Source organism: Canis lupus, chromosome 19 (assembly GCF_048164855.1).
Source record: "Canis lupus baileyi chromosome 19, mCanLup2.hap1, whole genome shotgun sequence".
Taxonomy (NCBI): domain Eukaryota; kingdom Metazoa; phylum Chordata; class Mammalia; order Carnivora; family Canidae; genus Canis; species Canis lupus.
The window spans coordinates 5,998,531-6,015,911 of record NC_132856.1 but is presented as its reverse complement, the minus strand read 5'-3'; the positions used below and the strand labels follow the sequence as shown (position 1 = coordinate 6,015,911).

General features: G+C 48.6%; 1 long non-coding RNA gene across 1 annotated transcript in view; it reads left to right on the top strand.

Moving 5' to 3' along the window:
- Nucleotides 1-262: 262 nt before the first annotated feature.
- LOC140609773 (uncharacterized) overlaps nt 263-17,381 on the top strand; it is a 25,516-nt gene continuing 8,397 nt past the window's right edge. The window contains exons 1-3 of the long non-coding RNA XR_012011504.1: nt 263-624; nt 719-861; nt 11,200-11,306. This is a non-coding gene — a long non-coding RNA (uncharacterized lncRNA). The remainder of the gene's footprint in view (nt 625-718; nt 862-11,199; nt 11,307-17,381) is intronic.

Genomic DNA, 17,381 nt, shown 5'->3' with positions numbered 1-17,381 from the left:
ATGACCCAGGCCATGCCCTGGCCTTGTCAGAGACTCTCTCCAACTCACAGTGTCTCTCTGGGCCTCAGCCTTCCGTAAAATGAGGTTGAGTGGTGAGAGGCACTGGCCTCTCATGGTCCCCTCGCTTCCCCCTTACATCCTCAGAATCTTCTGCGGAGCTGGATTCTGAGCTTAGCCAGTAGCGGGACCCAAACTGGCACCTGGCCGGCTTTCTGGACTGGACTGGACTTTTTTTATTTTCACAGAGGAGGGCCCTCACAGGACTGGCCCCTTCATTCCTTCTCACAGGAAGTGTTTACGGGCACCTCCTGCATGCTACTGCGGAGAGGAGTCAGACGGGCTCCACTAGCCAATGCCAGGGAGCAGAGACATGGGTGCGCTGCCTCCCACAGATAGACAAACAGATGTCCTGCGTGCCGGCATCATCTGTGCTCTCTGCTAGTTCTCCTGCAACGAGCAAAAATCCCTCCCCATCTCAGGGTGGGCAGTGGACAAACCGTGTGAATCGAGAGAAGGGGGTGTAACTGGAGGTGTAGACATTGCAGCGGGAGCAGGAGTCTGTGTTTACAGGAACTGGGGCCTAGTAGGAGCATCAATTTCTCTAACAAGCCAGAAGGAGTACAAGTAGGTGGTGGTGGTGGTGGTGTGCATGTGTGCATTTTGGGGAATGCGGGAAGAAAAGTAATCTTCATGCCGGCGATCCTTTCTTTCATTTTAGACCTTTTAGGTTAAAATCAGCAGCACTACCACCCAGTGGGCCCAGACTCTGGGGCATGGCCTGCAGGGGTGTGGACCTTGCGCTGTCTCCAGCTTCAGGATCTGGGAGAGTCACCTCGTTTTCTTGCTCGCCTCACCTGGAAGGTAGGTACAATGCCAGCACCCACCCTCTAGGTCACTAGAGGACTGAATGAAAGGATGTACTTGAGGTGCTTCGAGAGTGTCTGGCTCCTAGCGATGATTGCTATTAATTTAGGTCAAGGGTCTCCCAGCTTGAATGAACACACAGCCCCTACAGATGGATATGTGTTTATGCAGCATAGGTGCGCTCCTCAACTAGCACGTGATGTATCCCGGAAAGACATACTCGGGGCGCCAGGGTGGCTCAGCGGTTGAGCCTCTGCCTTAGGCCCAGGGCGTGAGTCCCACACGGGGCTCCCTGCAGGGAGCCTGCTTCTCCCTCTGCCTGTGTCTCTGCCTCTCTCTGTGTGTCTCTCATGAATAAATAAATAAAATCTTAAAAAATATAGAAAGCACATACTCAAATGGATTTTTTAAAAAGATCATGAGTAGATATGAGTGTTCTAATCTTTGCTCACCCAGGGACTGCAGCCAGGACACCCCCTGCCCAGCCCAGAGCTTACTCTCTGCCCGAGAGACAGCTGAGGGGGCTGGGTCAGGGGCCAGCGTCCCAGATGCCCCATCCCGTGGGTGTGCCACTTCCTCATGAACCCTCTAGGAAGGAAGGCATTAGACCTCCCACAGGGACCTGGTCAGGGAGAAGGACACAAGGTGGACATTTGTATCTTATTTCACCTGTAAGCCTTGCCTCCAGGTAACTGTTCTAAGCATTTCATGAATATTAACTCACCCCACTCTCAACGAGGAGAATTTCTATACTAACTTTGTTTTAGCAGATGGGGAACTGAGGCCCAGAGGGGTTCAGGAATTTGCACAAAGTCACACAGCTGAGAAGGAATAAAGCCAGGCTTTGACCCAGGGTGTCTCCAGGGCCCGCCTTCTTTCTCATGCTCACCATGGCTGACCTCACCTCTGGCTTCCCAGGGTGGGGAGTATCTATTCACAGCCAAGACCCGGGGTGCGGGGGGGTGGGGGCAGTGGATCTCACACCCTTGGCTTCCCCCAAGGGCCTGCTGCAACAAGCACTCTAACCACTATATTATTTTTACCTCCATTTATAGATGCAGAGACTGAGGTCCTGTGAGATGAAATTAGCTGCCCCCCAGTCCCCTAGCTGAGAAGCAGGAAAGTTGGGAATTCAGACTCAGGCTAATCAAACTTCCAAGCCATGCTCTTCACCACCAGCTGCGCTGCCTCCGGAAAGCCCTATTTTAAGAAGAGCACTGGAGAGGGAGTCCTGAGGCCTCAGATCTAGCACTGACTCTGCCATTGGCTCACTGTGTTGTCTCAGGTGACTCCCCAGAGAGGGTCTCAGTTCCCCTGGGCAAACATGTGCCCTGACGGTCCCACTGTGTGTTCAGGGCAGGCACTGCCAGAGTCCAGCAGGAAGAAGCTATTTGGGATTTAGGATCCCTAAGTTGGAAGGCTTCCTGAAGGAGGTGAGACTTTAACCTCCCTTGAGGGGGGCCCTGATGGCCACACCCTGCACAGGCTGCGTTGTCAGCCCATTTTGCAGAGTAGGGAGCAACTGACCTGAGGTTACACAGTGAGCAAATGGCAGTCTCTGAATTCGAAACCAGAGCTGTCAGAGCCCTTCTCTCCACGTCACTACATTGGAAGACAGCAGGCCGTGCCCACCCCAGGAACTTTAAGGAATGGAACTAAGATACGAACACCAACATTCAGGACCCAAGGCAGGGTGAACCTGGCAATCAATAGGTGCTCAGTCCATGTCTAAGGGAAGAAAGAAGGACGGACGGACGCCCCACAGCAGTCTCCAGCCCGGCAGGCCTCAGGCTTCCCACCGAGCAGCCAGGCCCAGCTGGCCCACTGTGGTTCAGGAACCTGCAACATTTTGGGGCCGTCCCAGAAGCACACTTCACATAGCGCACATATTAGACTAATTAGAGCAATGTTTTCCGCTTTGCTGGCTGCCAGGCAGCTCCTTGGTGTGCCCAGCCCTGGCTCAGGGGAGGTTGCTGCCTTCCAAAGCCAAGGGCAGGGCAGGACTGGGCCCTGAGAAGCCTCCAGAATTGGGGTAGCTGATACATTCTGGGCCAAACCATCCCCCTGTACCCCTGCCGGTGCCCACCTACCCACCGGGTGTGCGGGAGCCACCAGCTGGGGGATCCTGTGGGTCATGTAACATGGACACTTGCCCTTGCACAGCATGGAAGGCGAGAGGCACCTCCATGCGGTCCCCATCCCACAGCATCCTTGACCTTCTTGGTTTGTGCACACACACACACATCTGCCCGAGGCGAGAGTCACCTCTCAAGTCACCTCTCAAGGTGAGAGGCCTTGGTGCTGCCTTCCAGGACAGCAGAACGAGTCTGAACCGGTCACTTCAGAACGTGGGGGGCCGCGCCACCAGCAGGCATGTTATGGTCCTGTCTCAGGAGTCAGGCAGACCTAGGCTCAGACTTAACCACTTTTCCCTTGGTCTCCTGATCTGTACAATGGGCTAGTGTGGAGAACAGCATATATCTGGAAGGGTGGCTCCAGATATACTCCTGGAGTAAATCTGACCTGGCCCCTGCTCACTCCAGAATTAAAAAGGTTAGCAGGGCGGCTCAGCTGGTTAAGCATCTGACTCTGGGTTTCAGCTCTGGTCGTGATCTCAGGGTTGTGGGATGGAGCCCCCCACTCAGCTCTCCGCTTACAGGGAGTCTGCTTCTCCCTCTCCCTCTACCCCTCCCCTCCCTTCTCCTCAGCCTGTGCTCTCGCAGTCTCCCCCCCCTCTCAATCAATCAATCAAATCTAAAAGAAAAAAAAGTTAGCTGCATAAGCAAAGCACTTAGGCCAGTACTGGGCACAGAGTAATCACCGTGTAAGTGTTGGCTACTACTGCTATCACTACAAACATCATTATCATTCTGATTCAGCCATTGATCACGTTTCTTAACTTCTCTGACATTCAGACTGCTCTTCCGAAAAATTGAGATAGTCCCTCTACTTGCCTCACGGGGTTGTTGTGGGGATTGGATGTGCTAGCGTCTACACAATAGATTTCCACACAGTACCAGGCCTACAATTAGCGCTTTGTATCATGATCCCGGGACCTGGGATGGGAAGAACTGAGTTCAAGTCTCTGTATTTGTTGCTGGGCGACCCTCAGCAACTCCCTTAACCTCTCTGGTTTCCTCATGGGTTGGGATACAGCTGGTGCTTCATAAATGTGGTCCCTTCACTGCCTTCCTAAGCATGTTCCCCCACACAGCCCACTGCCCACAGAGTGGCCCTTAGAGGTCACTGAGCCTGCAGAGAGGTCCTTGATACACTGGGATGAGCACTCTTATCTCCCACAGGAAAGCTGACAGGTGTGGCGACATCTCAGGCTCAGAGTGGAGGTCCCCCGAGTGTTGGGAGGAGGGCATTGAAATTAAATCCCAGTGCTGTCAGAGGGCAGATGGGGACATCATGAGGCCTGGGTACCCTGGTGCCTTCCTGCATCTCAGTCCCCCATCCCTCACCTGCTTACCTGGCCCCTGCTGACTCCCTTCTATCTGCCAGGAAGGCATCCACCACCCTCTACCCCACCATGTCCCCAGACTAGACTCCAGCCTCTTGGCCTTGGAGCCCCCGGCAGGACCTGCTACCAATGAGTCATAGCATTGACCGACCTCTTTCACGCATAGGATAGTGCTGACTTCTCCCTGACTCTGGGAATGGGGGTTTCCATCCCTTGTCCACACTGAGACTTCCCAAGACTGGGCCTGGGATTCTGACCCTGTGACCCAAAGTTGTCTGCTAGACTTTGCTCTCACCTCTACCTCTTTCTAGGAAGAAAAAGAATATTTCACAACTGTCGGGGCTCATGGCAACCAGTTGAAATAGATGCAAGCTGCAAACAGCCAGCTCGGCCGTATCAGGACACCTGGCCTACACCCTTGCCTTGCACGAAGTATGGCATTTTCTGCCTTACACTGTGGCTCTTTATGGATGATTCAACCTCCTCTCAGTCCTGTCTCCCCAAGGTCTGGGCCAGGGTGATGCTATATCTCACCCTACTATTGCCCCCAGTACACAGGTACTGCACACAGTAGGTGCTTCAGACACATCTGTCCATTCAAAAGCTGCTTGTATGCCAGGCCCCACACCGGGGGCAGGGAACAGAAGCTGATCCCATGCTAGGGTAGGTAGTTAGCAATACGAACACAAATGTGTCAGATGATTGCAGATGGTGGAGTACAAAGGACATCCAAAGGGGGTCGTAGGGAGGGCATCAGAGGGAGTGATCTGCTATTTAGGTAAGTGGTCAGAGGAGATCTTTGTGGGAAGGTGACATTATTGCCAGACCTGGAGGCTAAGAATGAACCATCCATGGAAAATCAGAGGCAGGGGAGATAATGAATGGGTTCAGCATGTGCAAAAACCCTGAGTTGAGACTGAGCTTGGGGAGATGGATGAGTTGGGGGTGGGGTGGGAAGCGGAGTATGTGGCAAAGATGCGACGAGGGGCTCTTGGTCAAGAGTTTGGACTGTCTACGAGGGTGACAGGTGTGGATTGAAGGACTCAGACAAGGGAAGCCACATCATCTGATTTATATTCTGAAAGAATCCGTCTGGCTGCTGAGTGGAGCACAGGTTACAGGAGGGTTGTAAGCATGAAGAAGGGGATGATTTCTTCCAGTAGTTTAAAATGAATAAGGTTCGACTTAACAGAAGATTGGAATAGCACCTCATTACCCTTGTTCCTTTGAGACAGTGGACTTCCGGAAATTTGAGCTTTCTGAATAATAAATCAGAAGAATGATGAGCTCCCACCAATAAGGAATGGCAGTCTACAGAGCACACAAGCCCATAAACTGTGGAGAGCTGAGATCATTTGCCAAAGTTCCAATAAATTCCAATAGTTATAAATTAAGTGAAATTGAATTTTAAGGCACTCTATCTATTAGAATAGTTACAGTTTGGCACACCAATGTACTTGGTACAAGACAGTGTTTTAAGCAAATCTGAAATAGTTGCTGATTTCAAAATCAGATTTCATGTAAAAATCTGGATTTCTGGCTTCTTTGGAATATTCCAGAACTCTGGCAGCCCTGGGTTCTGCATTCTCACCCAACCACAGTCAGGAAGCAGAGCCAAAGCCACCTCTTTCAGATAGGATGCATGTGTTCCAGTTTGCTGTAATCTCCACCTTCCATGCTGTGCCCCCAGGCCAGTCGCTGGTTATTCTAGGCACCTGAGCTTGTGATTCCTATTCTTGTCTCCAAATATTTAAAAGTCCTATAATCCAAGGTTTGGTGAGGATGTGGAGCAACTGGAATTTTTATACTTTGTGGTGACAGTGTAACTCACAAAGAGTTGTGTTGTGTTGTGTCACTTTGGAAACTATCCAGTAATTTCTAGTGAAGTTGGAATCATTTTATAAACTGAAGACATGCATTTGCCATAACCCAGCAACTCCTGCCCTGGGTTTATACCCTAAAGGAACCTGTGCTCATGTGTACCAGAAGACACCCACAAGTACTATTTGCCCGAAGCTAGAAGTAACCCAGTGTCCATCAACAGAAGAATGATAAACCAATTGTATTGTATCTCTACACTGGAATATTATACAGCAACGGTAATAAATGAGCTATAACTTCATACAATGGGAATGAATGTCAGAGACACAATGTGAGTGAAAAGAGCAAGTGTCAGAAAAATATAGACAGAACAATTCCATTTGTATGGCGTCCCTAAGCAGACACACTAAACAATAAGCAAAGGAACTGGGCAGACATGTTACAATTAAGAGGAAAAGGAAAGGAATAATCTGAACACAGAACACAGAATGTGAATACAGAATTCCAGCTGGTGCTCACCTCTGAGGGAGGGAGGAAAATGTAAAGATTCTAAGAGGGTGATGATGCTATATTTCTTAAGCTGGGTAGTGGAAATGCACAGTTTGCTACATTATTATTATTATTTAAAATTATTATTGATGATATGAGTTATTTCAAAATTTTTTTAATTTTAAAAGACGTATTTTGGAGCACCTGGGTGGCTTAGTCTGCTGAGTGTACAACTCTTGATTTCAGCTCAGGTCATGATCTCAGGGTCGTGAGATTGAACCTGCATTAAGTCCTGCTCTGTGTTAAGCAGGGAGTCTGCTTGAGATTCTCTCTCCCCTTATCTCCCTCTCCTGCCTTTCTCTTTTAAAAAAGAAAGAAATGACTGGTGGTTTTTTTTTAAAGACATATTTTGCTGAAGGCAAATATAATCAGGAGAGAATAAATAGCACACATCTTAAGTGCTCATCTCAATGCATTTTCACACTTGTATCCACTGTCATGACTATCACTTGAGCAAGATATGGAAAGTTTCCGGCATCCACGGAAACTTCCTTGTACCCCTTTGCAGTCACCCCTTGCTGCCTGGAGACAACTGCTGCCCTGATACTGTTCACCGCAGGTTAGCTTTGCTTATCCTAGGGTTTCACATACATGGATTTTTTTTTTTTTTTTTAGATTTTATTTATTCATGAGAGACACACGGAGAGAGGCAGAGACACAGGCAGAGGGAGAAGCAGGCTCCATGCATGGAGCCCGACATGGGACTTGATCCCAGGTCTCCAGGATCACACCCTGGAGCAGCACTAAACCACTGAGCCACCAGGGCTGCCCTACATACATGGATTTGTGCAAGATGCACTCTTTTGGGCCTGGCTCTTTCCCCTCAGCACACGATGTTGGAGATTCATCCACATTATCAGTTGTTAGTGTGTTTTTGTTGCTCAGTAGTATTCCATTGTGTGGGTGTTCCACAGTTTATTTATCCACTTCTCTGGTGATAGACTCTGGCTTGCTTCGGTCTTTATTGACACGAACAAAGCTGCTACGAACATTATCACACAAGTGTCTGTGCAAGTGCATGTTTCCATTTCTCTGGGTAAATAGCTAGGAGGAGAACGATTGAGTCATCAGTCGTGGATGTGTGCTTCCTTAAGGTAACTTGAAAAGCTCCTTACCTGCCCGACTTTATTTATTTATTTATTTTTTTAATGATAGTCACAGAGAGAGAGAGAGAGAGAGAGAGAGAGAGAGAGAGAGAGGCAGAGACACAGGCAGAGGGAGAAGCAGGCTCCATGCACCGGGAGCCCGACGTGGGATTCGATCCCGGGTCTCCAGGATCGCGCCCTGGGCCAAAGGCAGGCGCCAAACCGCTGCGCCACCCAGGGATTCCCCCTGCCCGACTTTATAGGAAACTTCCCAGCTGTTTCCCAAAGTACCTGGCCATCCCAGAGCAGAGCAGGAAAGCTCCAATTGCTCCGTGTGCAGAGCACAATACTCAGTTGTAAGCTTTATAGACATTTAGCTATTCTGGTGGGCATTACAATGGTATCTTGTTTTAATTTTTTAAAAACCATTTTATTTATTTATTCATGAGAGACACAAAGAGAGAGAGGCAGATACACACATAGAGGGAGAAGCAGGCTCCCTGCGGGGAGCCCAATGCAAGACTTGATCCCGGGATCACGACCTGAGCTAAAGGCATACGCTCAACCTCTGAGCCACCCAGGGATCCCTGGTATCTAGTTTTAACTTGAACTCTGATATTTTGTAGATTCTTGGTATAGAGCACCATTTCCCTTACTGGCTATTTGTATAGCTCCTTTTGTAGTATATGGGCAAGTCTTCTGCTGTTTTTTTTTATAGTTGGATTATGCATTTGATTACTTTTGATTCATAGTTATTTATATGTTCTGGGAATAAGTCCTTTGTCGGGTCACACACACACACGCCTATATGCATTTACACACACTGACAATTTTTTCCCAGTCTTTGTCTTGCCTATTAGTTTTGTTAATGGTGTCTTTTAATGAGCAGAAAATTTGAATTTGGATGAGATCCAATTTTTTAAATTTTTTGTTTTAGGTTAGAGCTTTGCCTCCCTAGTGGAGCAAAGATATTTGTTATGTGTCCTCTGGAATTTTGGTTCTGCTTTTTACATTTAAGTGTATGATCCATTTCAAATTGTGTGTGTGTTTTTTTTTTAAAGATTTTATTTATTTATTCATGAGGGACACAGAGAGAGAGGCAGAGACACAGGCAGAGAGAGAAGGAGGCTCCTCACGGGGACCCTGATGCGAGACTTGATCCCAGGACTCTGGGATCATGACCTGAGCCAAAGGCAGGTGCTCAGCCACTGAGCCACCCAGGGATCCCAGATTGATTTGTTTTCAAGACGAAAAAAGCTATAAATATTTAATGTAAACAACTCTACAAGTTTGGGAGTAAGAATACACCCATGAAACCATCACTATCATCGAGGCCTTAGATGTATCCCCCCCAAGTTTCTTCATGCTCCCTGTGAAAATTGACTTTTGTGTATAAAGAGATCTTTTCCCTCTATATCCTATTTTTTCCATTTGTTAAAAGTATTTTTCTTTCCCCATTGGGTTGACTTAATGCCTTCGTTTATTATTTTAAAATTATTATTCTTTAAACTGCTATGATTCTCTTTTGTAGATATGGATGTATATATATTTCACATTTAGAAAAGGGCCTCTAAAAAAAAAAAAAAAAAAAAAAAAAAGAAAAGGGCCTCTACATCAGGGCCTCAGAGAGCATTATTGTGCTTGGTGCTTGGGAGAACGCAGTGATCTGACAGTTTCTTCCTGCCTCATTGGTCTGACAGTCTAGCCATAAGACTGGAGCTTCTGAGTTACGGTGATGCAGATGTGGTTTCTTCTATTTGGAAAGACCCAAGTGGAGGAGGAGTTGATAGAAACCAGTTGCCCAAATGCAGACGGGGGGACACCTTCCCAGGTAACATGTTCATGTGAGCAAGTTCTGATGGTCTTAGTGGGCCACAAGCTCAATCCGGGTCAATAATTTAAGGTAACTTAAGACCCCCTTCACTGCCTTCATGGTTTTCATATAGTTATTACTGTGTACAGAGGACAGGAGGAAACCGTGGAGACTCGACAAAGGTCCTTCTCCCATCTGTCTCATACCCTCTCCTCTATCCAATCCTATTTGGGGGTCTTTTGTCCATCTCTGGGAGAGGGGCAGGACAGACAAGAAAAATGTGGAGGGGGCTGCATAGCAGGGAGAGACCAGGAGACAGGTGGGTCTGAGGTCCAAAGAGTAGAGCTGGGATGCTTCTACCTCTTAAGTAGCACAGGGGGGCAGACCCCAGCCCTCCGCAAGAAAGCATGGACTGTGCAAGACGCCAATAGGATTCACAGGGAGAGGGGCTTGCCCTGAATCTCAACAAGCCTCTCTCCCTTGCCATATGTCATGGAAAAGCTCCCCAGGCTCCCATCTCTCCACACCAAACTCTTCTGACGTTAAACAACATCTTTGTCCTTGAGCTCTGTGGCCTCTGGTCAAGGCCCTGAGAGGAGGACTCAGCCCTTCCAGGCTGTTCACTGGAAACACACCCCTTCAGGACCCAGAGCTGTGCAGAAGGGCCCGAGGAAGCCTGTGGAATGTGCCACCAGCCCCCTGGCTCTGCCTGGAATTTCACGGGGACATTTTGCAGTCACTAAACTTAGCACCGGGGCCTGTGGCTTCTGGGTAGACCCAGGCGTGCCAGGGGCTGAGAATGAATCACAGAGTGAGTCGGCAGGAAAAAATTCAATGGGCTGGGCTCTGGGGACACATCTCACCCTGGGTGGAGGGACAGAGTTCTGAGTGGCGGTCCCTGGGGCCCCCTGGGATTCCCGAGGTCTGTTCTGTTCTGTTCCCCTTTGTCCAGGGATGCAGTCTCTTTCCCTCCCGAGTCCCCCCACATTCCCCCCCAACAAGGGTCTGCACTCTTATTGGTCAAAGTCATTTATTTCATGTATATTCATTGAAGGCCTACTATGTGCCAAGCATCCTGCTACACCCTGAAGATGTTGTGGGGGGATTTGGCAGAAATAGTCTTGCCCTCTGGAGTTTAGATCCTCCTGAGGCAGACAGATGGGTCCTGGCACGGGGGTCTGTGGGAGCTGAGAAAAGGAGCCACAACCTAGGGGAAATCAAGGGAGGGCTTCCCAGAGGAGGCAGCATTTAAATGGAGGTCAGGAGGTGGCTGAAAACTTAGCTGAGGAGAAGAAGAAAGGTGCACCTGTTCAAGCAGGCAGCTACACCAGGCTGCAGGGATTTGGGGACCACAAGGGACAGTTCTCTGATGCCCAACCTGCTTCCCATGACCCACCCCATGATGCCATTTTGACTCTTTGCCTGCTTCCCAGATACTGTCACACAGAAGAAAGAGAACACTCTTTAGGGTTGGACAGGCTTAGTCTGGAATCCCGGTTTCCACTCCCTGACAAGTGTGACCCTGGGCAAGCTAGCTCATCTTTATCAGCCTCAGTTTCCTTCTCTGCAAAATGGGGATAATGACAGTTCCTCTTTTCTAGGGTCATGGTGAGAAATGACGGCATTTCCCGAATGTGCTACACGCAGCAGATCCTTGATGAGGAAAGCCGTTCCAATTCAACCCGTGGTGTCTAGTCCCCGTCAGTCAGTGAGTATCCCGAGGGCAGAGCGAACCCTTCTCAGCGGCCCCAGCCTAGCACCCAGTCCAGGGAGGTGGTGGTGGGCCCCTGGCATGGACGGGAAGCTTTGGTCTCCACGTAGCCCCCAGCCTGCTGTTGGGGAGGCACTTCAAAGTGTGTGGGGAAGGTTGCCTGAAGGCCTGGATGGGAGACACCGTCCACCCCCCTAGGCCGCCCAGCTCCTGGGGGACAAAGAGAAGGTCAGCCTGTCTTCTGCGGCCAGCAGCTGTCACCAAAGGACCCAAGTCCTGTCCTTGGTTTCTCTCTCCCATGTGGATGTGGCCCTGGTGGCTGCCAGCCCTCAGATGGACAGGAACAGCTTTTGCTGCCCTCACCCCGAGGACTGGCATGCACCACTGACCCACATCTGCCAACCAGTCCCATGAGCTTCAGTGGGCCTGAGGCAGGGTCGGAGCCCTTGTGCTTGTCCTGTCTGACCGCTCCAGCAGCATCCCCTGGCTGGGGGGGGAGGGGGAGTTGGCTCCCACCCAGGGCCCAATGTCCTCCTGGGCAACTGGTCGCAGGAAACTCTGCCTATGACTCCTCATACATTCCCATGGGGCCATTAAATTTTTATTTTTAGGATTTACTGAGCACCTCCTGTGTGACCAGAGTTGTCTCATGAGTCTTCTTACCCTAACAACCCGGGAGGTGAGGATTATGGCCTCAGTCTCCAGACAAGGAGATCACACACAGAGAAGCAAGGCGGCTGTCCTGAGGTCACATATTCAGGACAGGGCAGGCTGGGGAACAGAATCCGGTCTGCTGACTCTGAAGTCCATTGAAGCCAGGAGAGGACTCGGGTTAGCAGGGTGTCCCTACCTGTCACAGATGAGGAAACTGGTTGTCATCGGCCAGTGAGAAGCAGAGCCCATGTCTGAACCCCATAAACTGAATCCAAAGACTGCATAAAAACAGGCAGCCGTTGGGGTCTAGCTGTGGCAGCGGGCCAGACAGTGGACCTGGTTTCCATGCTGCCCTGGCCCAGCACCATGCAGGACACACAGCAATGCATAAGAAGAAACATGGTGGAATAGATGAGAGCTGGAAGGGCAAGTGGGGATGACCCAGTCAGTCCCCTTGGCTGGGTGACCAGAACAGACACTGCTAGGTTAAGCTGCCCAGAGCCTTTCTTAGTGTCATGTTCAAATGGAACCCCTCCCACTTCTGTAGTGGCTGCGGCTGATTGGTCTAGGGGTTGGCACCAACTGGACCAGTCACAGCCTGCCCCCCTTGGCCATGGCCACTGGTGATTGGCCCAGGCAGAAGCAATCTAAACTGGGCCAATGAGTCCTCATCTAGGAATGTTTTTTCAAACTTGGGACTCAGAAGTTTGAGTTCAGACTGTAAAATGTGAAACTCAGGGGCCAGGGGCAATTATGTTTCCATTTATGAAGCCACAGTGGTAGTGACAGCAATTGTCTCCATCAGGACAGCTTTAGCTAGCAAGTCAGTTTTTTTTTTTTAATTTTTATTTATTCATGATAGTCACACACACACACACACACACACACACACACACACAGAGGCAGAGACATAGGCAGAGGGAAAAGCAGGCTCCATGCACCGGGAGCCCAACGTGGGATTCGATCCCGGGTCTCCAGGATCGCGCCCTGGGCCAAAGGCAGGGGCTAAACCCCAGGGATCCCTAGCTAGCAAGTCAGAATGAATCTGGCCATCAATGTCTTAATAAATAAAATTATTTTTCTCTTATATGATAAGAAATCTAGAAGGAGGTGATCATGAGCATTGGTCCAGTCACTCAGTGATGTCAGAGCAAGAATTTTGTGATTTTATTGCTTTTCCCTCATGGCTATAAAACAGTTGCTCCTGTGGAACAGGATGGAGCCATCATATCAGCATTCATGGAAGGATGAAGGGGAGAAGGGCTAGGCCAACTGTGTTTGATGCCTTTTGTAAAACAAACCAACAAACAAAAAACCCAAAAAACCCCAAACCTTTACAGAACCCACAGCAGATATCTGTTTACATCTCATTGACCAAAACTATATCTCATGGCTTCATGGCTACCATAAAGGAAGCTGGGAAAAAATATTTAGCTGAGTACATTGCTGAGCAAAATTAGGGATCTTTTATTTTTTACTTTTGTTTTTCTTAAAGAAGTTTATTTTATTTTATTTTTTAGAGAGAGAGTGTATGTGAGCAGGGAGAAGAGAGGAAAGAGAGAGAATCCCAAGCAGGTTCCATGCTCAGCGTGGAGCCAGACGTGGAGCTCGGTTTCATGACTCTGAGATCATGACCTGAGCTGAAATCAAGAGTCGGATGCTTAACTGACTGAGCCACCCAGGTGCCCTCAAATCAAGGCTCTTTAAAATGAGAAGGGATGCTAGGTGGGCAACCGCCCACTTTTGCCCTGTGACAGTCCTCAAGAAGCAAATGAGAGATGCAGAGAGTGTTGTAGTGGCATCTGGATGCCTGATGCTAGGTTTCGGTTCAACTTGCCCTTGGATTCTGTGATGCCTTAAGTCCTACTTTTGAGCTAAGCTGGTTCAAATGGGTTTCTAAACTAGCTCAGGAACTGCTCTAGATCCTAGGCCCGTGGCCCCCTCCTGAGAACAGGGACTGGGAATCTGTGTTCATCAGGGGCCATAATTTGGGTGACATGATCTTGTTATGATGCCAACAGTGGCTGGATCAGTAATCTAGGCCCCATGACCTGGCACAATGACAGTCCCCCTGGGGGAGAGAAATGAAATATGGTGTCCTGGGCATAAGCTTCCTGAAGACAAAGGAAGAGGGATCCAGGACATGTCAATGTGTTGGGTGGCAGAAAGCAGTCACTGCCCAATTGAGAGGAACAAGAACGGTGAGGGACTGAAGGGGCCATTGCTAGGAGAACCCGGGAGATGGGGCGGCACTCAGCTCTGGGAGATTGCATCAATCTCAGTGTCCGGGGCAAGGATGGCCCCATGCTAGCAATCATGGTCTCTGGAATTTGATGATTTCAAATCAAATCTGTGATTTCTCTGAACCTCAATGTTCCCAACTGTCAAACAGGACCACTAATAATTCTCATCTTTGTTGATTGAAGATTAAACAAAGTCATATAGTAAAGCACTTGGCATAAGATCTGGAACCTACTAAATGCTCAATGAATGATAGTTTTAACATTATTATTATAGTAGGTACTCAGGAAACATTTATTGAAAGGAAAGAAAAAGAATAAATTATGTCCCAACATTAGCTTCGCTGTAGCTAAGAGTCCAGTATGGACATGGTGGGGTGTATGCTGGGGTGAGAAGAGGTTGTTAGTATTTCCACTAACCTCATGGGTAGGCTTTGGCCAAAGGCAGCATGATGGTTTCATAGACAGACAGAGGTTCCCTGTGTCTCCCCACATGAGTGATGACAGGTGGCCCCTGTCACCATGATGTGCTCCCAGAGGAGCTACCAGACTGCTTTGGCTTGCCGAGGCCAAAAGAAGAGTCTCTTGATATATCCACTCTGGTGTCTCAGATGCACCTCATGGTCTCCCCACAGTGTTCTCTTAGTTAAAGACACCTCCATTTAGCAAGAAATGTGGCCTGCAATGCCTTTTCTTCCCTCATTCCATTTCCACCAATCACAAGTCCCACAATTTTACCCCAAGAAGCTGTCAGGTGTGTACATTTGTCTCTGCTTCCATCCCTCCTAGTAGGTCAGGTCAGCTGCCATAATAAGCAGCCTTAGGTGTCATAGTTCAACACAAGGAAGCTTTGTTCCTCTCAGCACAGTCCAATGCAGGGAGATGGTGGGGCTCTGCTCCACACAGCCATTCATCGACCCAGGCTCCTTCCAGCTTGTGACTCTGCTATCCCTAGGCCTTGGAGTCCTCCATTGGATCCTTGGCATAAGGTGTGAGGGCAAGAGAAAAAACCTGGACAATGCTTATGGCCGGGCTTACATCATTTCCTCCAACACATTCTATTGGCTAGAACTGAATCACACGACCCCTTGTAACTTCAGAGGAAGCTGGGAATGTAGTCCAGCCGAGTGTTCTGGATAAAAAGGAAGTAAGGTGAATAGTGGTCTAGTCTCTCCAGAAAAATGCTTGTCCACACCCATCATCTCTTGCTTTGTGTCCTTGAATCCATGTTGGCCCCCTTCAGGCTCTCCACAGAGGGGCAACAAGGATCTTTTCTAAGACCAGAATCTGATCATATCATTAATTTGCTTCAAACCTTCCAATGATTTCCCACTGCTATCAGGATCAAAGTCAACATCCTTTCCCACAAAATCCTATATGGCCTGGCTGTTGCCACCCTCTCACAATGGGCCTCTCATACCCATTTCTCCCAGTTAAAAATCTGATTTTTCAGCTTGGGAATTAAGTGATTTTCTAATTCACATTTTGCTAATCAGTAGAAATACATTTTTTTAAAAAAAAATTAAACTGAGGATTTTTTTTGAGAGTTATGTGAATATAAAATGGTTATATGTTTGGGATTTTTTTTTAGGAACTCAAACTTTGGGCTTCTTTGGTTTTGAAAAACACATGTTTCTTGGGTCAAGTAAGGTCAAACTGTTTCTCTGAAGTCCTACAACAAACAAAGTGGACAGAACGTCACCAGGCCCTTGAAATCCAAGGCCCCTTGAAATCTAACCCTAGCCTGTCTTCCCAGCTTACAGGGGGTGGTGTACTGGTAAACTGGCTCAGCAGAGGGGGAAGGAAAGCTCTGACCTACAGTGTTTGCCAATTTCCACAGTGCAAAGTCTTCCACGGTCGTGGATTCCAAGCTACCGGGGTGACATCACTGAATGCAGAATTGGAAAGAGATGTGCACATTTGGCTCTCAGGAGCCAGTAAGACCAGGCTCTGCCACCGATTCTGGCAGGGAGATGTTTTCCCAGACATGCTGTGCTAGGTCTCATCTCCAGACCTTTCTTCATGCCGTCCCTTCTGCCTGGAATTTCTGTTCATTCATTCAACAAATATCTATCGAGTGCCTTCTGTAAACCAGGCACCAGGACTGTACCAAGAAATTTTCTCATTGAAGGCTGAGCCCTGCCCACTAGTAGGTGCTAGAGAAATTCCCATCATACTGATGAAGTAACTGAGGTTGATGATGTGATATAATTTCGCACGGATCACAGAGCTTGAGAGCAGAGAAGCCAGGATTCAAACTCAAACTGTATGAATCCAGCCCTTGTATTTAAGCAGGCAAGTCTTTTGCTCCTTCCTTCCTTCTCCTTGACAGACTCACGTTTACCCCCCAAAGCTCTGCTCAAGGGCTACCATCTCACTGAAGCCCCTCCTGATCCCTGGTAGACTTCTTATGTCAAAATAGATTTAGACATGCCATGATAGAGAAGTAGCCAGGGGTGAGAGGGAGATGAGTGGGGAGTGAGAAGAGAGAGGGTGCAGGGAAAGAATAGGAGATGATAGAGCAAGAAAGCAAGGAAGAATGAAAATCAGCAAATGAGATGTAACGTGGTTGCCAAAGATGTGTTAAGTAGCATAAAAATTGAATAATGGGTCCTCACTTGCCTTGTGAAACATGCTGCCTGGGAGTTGCACACTCAGATTGCTACCTGGGCCTTGCACGGGATAAAAATGATTAAGACCGACCTGATTTATAATTAAGGCAGAGTAGAGACCATGCCCTCTCTAAAAGGAGCAGCCTTTGCTCAAGTCCAACTGACTTTTGCCACAAGAGCCCGTTCCAGTGTTCCCCACCCCCAGCTCACCAATCTCAGCCAATTTGTTTATTTATTTCCTGAATCAAGTTGCAGGGTGATTGCAGCCTGCAGCCTGACAGGTCTAGGGGTGAGACAAGCAAAGCACCGAGGGCACAACATTTAAAGAGGCACCCACCACTCACTCCCTGATTTTAGGGGGAGATTCAGAGAAATTTCAGGTGTTTCAGGGTGCAAGTATACTAGAAAACCGGAAAGTAAAACCTTCCAAACAAACACACATGCACATTTTGACAGATAAGCAGCAGAGGCCCAGGGAAGGCCTTTGTCCGTGCTGTTCTGTCTGAAATGTTCTGCTCCCCTTGTCACCTTGCTTGCTCTTTCTCGTCACTCAGCGTCACCCCATC